Genomic DNA, 5,725 nt, shown 5'->3' on the forward strand with positions numbered 1-5,725 from the left:
AAGGCCTTGACTCTGTGTAAGCTCTGCTCAGCAATAACAAAAATCATCTCTGTATTATCAACTCTGTGTTCTGCACAAAACCCAAACATAGCCCCATACTAGCCTCTGTGAAGAAAGTTAACTCTACTTCAGCTCAAACCAGCACATCTATCCAATGCCAAAATAGCAGGTTTCACCTTCAGAGGCCTTTACAAGGTGTGTTTGCTACTTGTGGATGGCAAACAAGGGTAATGTCTTCCACTGGACAGCAAGAGAAGGCAGGAACATGGTTTGCAAAGGATTGAGGACCAACAGACCATGTGATGCCAATGAAATGTGAGACATCTTTAGGGAGAACAATAGAAAAGGCATCATCTCTCACTGGGGTTCAATGCAGCACTTGTGGTTTTTCTGGTAACATACTCTTGGGGACCCTTTAGTAAGAAAACTTTTCCATTTTCCGTTGAGGTAAAAGGTTTTCAGTGTGCATTGCACAAATTTTCCATATGCTCTGCTTTAATAAAATCAATAGAGCTACTCAAAACAATAGCATCAATATATGCCTCAATACTTCTGATGGTATTACACTGACACTCAGCATGTTGTAACTGAATACTTCTGATGGCGTTACACTGACACTCAGCATGTTGTAACTCAAGTACACTGGCAGGGAGCCTCACCCCTCACTCTCTGCTGCATTATATCACCTTTGATCTTATTCTTTCTCCTCATGCTTAAAATCGGAAATTCAAGCAATATTAACTCCTTTACCCTCAGCTGGGCTATACTCCCGGGTGGCAAACTTCTCTGTCTCTGAAGTGTCGTATTGAGACATCAAACTTAACAGCTTTTTCCTCAAAAAAAAATTAGCATTGAAAAGGTCTGAAATGTCTATTATCATAATCAATGTAATACAGCAATACTGTGGCAACATATATTTATTTATGACAATAAACACACGCTGTGAATCCCCTCCTCACCCAAGAATGTGCCCAGCATCAGGCAGCACTGACTGGCAATCTGTGAGAGTTTGCAGGTAGTGTGTCCCTGGGATGTGGGCAGGGTGCAGACCACAGCACTGTGCTGGGCATTAAAGGAACATCAAATTTCCTGTACTGACCAGGTGGCCCTGCTAAGAGACAAGTAGATTTGTAATGTCAGACTCTTTTGTGTTGATTTCAGCGCTACCTTGGGAAGGTGCTCTGAGCCACAGGTGAGCAGGCACAGTTGGTGCCATGCTTAACAAAACACAGCTGGGAGAGCACAACAAGGGTAAGGCTAGGGCAGGTCAGAGGGCTGGCATGGTGCACTTGGGGCTGGTGGAGCTCACAGTCTATCCAATCTGCACAGAATTACCAACCATATGGTAGAGCTTTTGCTTACAACATAGTCTGCTTTCACACTCAGAATGACCTCGTTTGTGGAAAATGCTGCTCCACTGGCATGGAAACAAAAAAAAAAATGATAACAGCTGTTTAATAGGCAATGACCTTGTTTGTGGAAAATGCTGCTCCACTGACATGGAAACAAACAAAAAAATGATAACAGCTGTTTAATAGGCTTCTTCACAGCCCAGGCCTTGGCCACAGGGGAGGAAGTGGATTCAACCCATTCTTCTGCACAATTAAGGAATTGGGTGATTTGAATTTTTTTATTTATATAGCAAAAGGAATTTTATTCCTTTCTGCAGCTTAAATACCTAAAACCAACAGTGTATTCGAGACTGAAGGAGAGAAACAGGAAGAAGATGTGCTCATCACATGGCCAGAAGCCAGAAATTCCTGCCTTTTAATCTCTTGGCTGACAGCTGCTCCCTGGATAGCTTTACATAAGTTACTGTAGCCAGTTTGCATGGTGTTTCGTCTTCTGAGATGTGGAGAAAGCTATTACCTATTTTATGTGTGTCCTGAATATTAATGAATGTTTGAAAAGCACTTAGCTTTAGTAGCAGTACACAGAGGATGCCCACCCTGAGTGCAAATTTATTGTCTACTCTGTGTGACTCACTTGCTCTGATGGGTTTAAGAAACAGCTCACCACCACCACTGCCACTCATGCCAACTAAGTTATCATTTAACAGCAAAGGGAAACAGCAGCAGAAAGTTATCAGTGTTTGAGCACAGAAGTGTTGCCTCTACATATCTGGCAGAAAATCTGAAACAAATCATCTTGGAGAGTGCTAGTTTTTAACACAACAGGCTGTCTGCCTAGACAGGTTCCAGAAAGAATGAATTATCTGCTCTGGCTCAAGTAGCAAATAATGGACAAAAAAATGCCACATGAATGAAAGCAAAGAGCAAATAACATTCCTGGTGGTGAGCACAAATCAGATGCCCACTGAAAGTCTGAACAAAGCTGGTAGTGTGGGGAGGGAAGGAGAAGCAAGGAAGCACAGAAAAACTAGCAATAATGGAGGTGACAAATCAGGTGCAGGATGCTCTTGAACATGCCTGAAATTCTCTGGGGTTCGATGGTTTCTGAGAAATGAAGGGATAGATAGGTTAAGTACCAAATAGCTTCTCCTCTTGGCAGAACCAAGTAATGGAGATACCTTCACAAATGAAGCCTGTGATTGCAGCAGTGTCTCACTACTGCTCTTAACTGTGGCTTACTTTTTATGGGACCATTACAGCCTTCTTGACCTGCCCTGACTTGACTAATTTTGGACGATGGCATTGTAATTTGTAAGAACTCAAAATGCGAGAGTTTTTCAGAGGTTAAATTGGACAAACTGTAAAAGTGTAAAAGCCCAACACAATGCACCATTTTTTTTTAGTCAGCCATGCACAAATCCAATGATGGATTGACAGGTTTACCAGAATATGGACCTTTCAGTGAAGTTCCTTAACAACTGACAACATACTTCAGTAGGAAATTTTGCTTTTCTTTCCTTGAAAACTTTGTTGATTTTGAAATTCCTTTGATTCAATTAATGAGAACTTCTTGGCTGGATTTCACAAATGCCTTTATTAGCAGATCAGATCTTTAGCGTTGCTTATTTGGATGCTACTATTTCAACAGTAATACAATAATATTCTGACTTGGGGTGTGCTATATTTTCAAGCATGACATATGTATGTCAGGGTACTACTGGATTACAGGATTACCACTGTGGCATGTTTCCAAACTCTTCTCAATCCTCCTTTAATCAGAAATTAAATGATGATTACACTGCATGATAATTTTGTCTTTTTCATTCCCAACGAATTTCAAAACTGCCTGGTTTGCTTTTACATAATCATGACAAATATATGAATTTAAGAAGCAGAATATTAAGTTCAGAAAATTAAAACAAATAAAGCAGTTAACTTTCCAAAAGTTACAACAGATTATAGGGGGGAAAAATGAGGTAAATTGCCAGAGTAGACATTTCAGAGCTGAACAGACTTTAAAATAGATATCAGGTGTCAGTAGGTAATTTTGCAAACTATTCAGAAAGAGTGAACCAAACCTGCTAATAAACTCAGTAATATTACAGTTATCATCATCTAATGCAATATGTGCACTGTTTAAGTATTGATTTGACTACCCATATTCTGTACAGCTAAGCAATGCTGTGAATTAGTCATTTTTTCCTCTTTTCTCCAGACAGGTGTTTCCACCTATAATGCCATTTTTAAAAGGCCAGAGGGTTGCAACAAATATCTTGACCGATGTGACAGAAAACACACAAATGGCTGTGGTCTTAACATTAATGAGGAGGTAACCCTATGATAAATTCATAATTACCTTTGTTAAATGTAGTTTGTACTTTTTGACATGGCTGGAGACTGTAGGCATTGGTTTACCCTTTACAGTGTAGGAATTGAATGGAGGATGTCACTGTCCTCGGCCTAGAGTCTTGTGAGAAAGTATTAGCCCATGAAGACACCTGAATTAGCTCCTGCTCTTTGGCATCCTGAAGATTTCCAGGTGACAAGACATAGGCAAGTCAAGGAGCATAGGAAAAGAGGCAAACCCTCTGGTAGAGAGCTCAAGGAACTCTCATTGGGAACTAGTGCAAAGGAGTGGTCAATCAGAACACCATGGACATGCCTGGAAACAGATGGGCAAAGCATTCAGGGCCAGCTGAATCTGGGTTTGATGTGCAGCCCAATAGCTAAATACAGCCATGGTTTTACCCAAGTACCTTGGAAACACTGCTATAATATATATTATATATAGTATGTATTTTTCCATGCATCATCTGAATAATCCATTTGATATACATGTGTGTATATATATTTATACACACACAATAACACACACACAAAATCACACACACAGAGGCAGAGGCTGTCAAAAAACAAATGAAGTGCAACCTCTGTGTGCTAATGGCCTCAAAATCCCAATGGGTTCATGGTCTGTAAATCGGTGGGTCAGCTAGGGATGGCTGCCTGTACCGATGATTATATATGATAGAGAAAGGAAGAAGGGAGAGACACAAGTTAAAATTATTGCAATTGCTGTGTAATGAAGTCATTATTTTATGACAAAGGCCACTGCTTGTGATTTGTCTCACTAGCAGCCATATATGCCAGACATTTCAGTGCAAGTGCATAGCCATAATGCCCTTCAGCTCTATCAGAGAGTGCAGGAAATATTAGGTGCTCCCAAAGGAATCCCAGGAGTGCCCATTACCAGCACCTGCTCATGCCTAGTAACTCAACTGCAAATCTGCATGAGGCCAAAAGGCATGTAAATGAATACTCCACTTAGAAATGAAGCTTTTTATTTAAACTAAACAAAGCTGACCTCCTCCCCTTCCCCACCAGTACCAAGCCCAACTGGGAAATCTGTGTAGAAAGTTTATCAGTGTAAAGTTAAGGGTTTTTACTGAGCTCTTGTATCAACAGTGCTCACTTTCCTCACAGTTAGTTTCCCAAAGCAAACATGTATGGGCCACAATTCATACCAGCTCTGCTGGGCAGTGCATGCAAGGGACTCTGAACAGGTGTCCTGCAATCCAGCCCTTTAATTAGCATGGAGACACATCAAACCCACAGCTGCTTAATGCTACGACGTGATCCTCCTGCATATGATGACACCAAACACTGGACCTAACTATACCTAAGTGCAGGTCACATACTCAACTCCTCCTCTTTAATTACCTCAGTGGCCCTCACAGACTTTTTAGAATAATAACTATATTATAAAATACAGTCAATAAAAATACCACAACTGACATGTTTATAGTACAACACTGAAAGCAGACAGGCTGAATCCACCACAGTACACTGCTTTACGTGGAGTGGAAAAAAATAAACCACTGCAAGGAAGCCCTTCATTTCCTGCAGAGAGCCTGGGTGCACCCAGGGAATTCAAGAGTACAGTCCCAGGTACTCAGTTTAGCTACACAGTGCCTGCAGCAGAGTGCTTGCATACGGCTGCCACTGCTGAGTGCAAGTGTTAACGCTGCTAGAATTACCCACTGCGAAGGCGTGGAGCAGGATGCTTCCCAGCCAACTGTTGGAAAATCTGAAATCTGCTGAATGCCAAACCCACAAAGATGAAATGCCAGTGTGCACAGTCAGCACTGTGCTACCAAGGATGCTGAAAACTGAATCTTATTTATTTAAAGGGAAGACAAAGTGGCAGAATTATGTACTGGCCCATCATTAGTGCTGTAAACCCTGTGATCACAAGCAAAGTCTTTCTTGATCGTACAAAGATTTTGTCATTTTAATGGGGTGAAGCAACATCGGCAGGAGAATTGAGGGATAAATTGTGTTGTAATGGGCTTTTTGTTGGGGGGGGTTGTTTGGGG

Source organism: Acanthisitta chloris, unplaced genomic scaffold, assembly GCF_000695815.1.
Source record: "Acanthisitta chloris isolate BGI_N310 unplaced genomic scaffold, ASM69581v1 scaffold9781, whole genome shotgun sequence".
In the NCBI taxonomy this organism is placed as follows: domain Eukaryota; kingdom Metazoa; phylum Chordata; class Aves; order Passeriformes; family Acanthisittidae; genus Acanthisitta; species Acanthisitta chloris.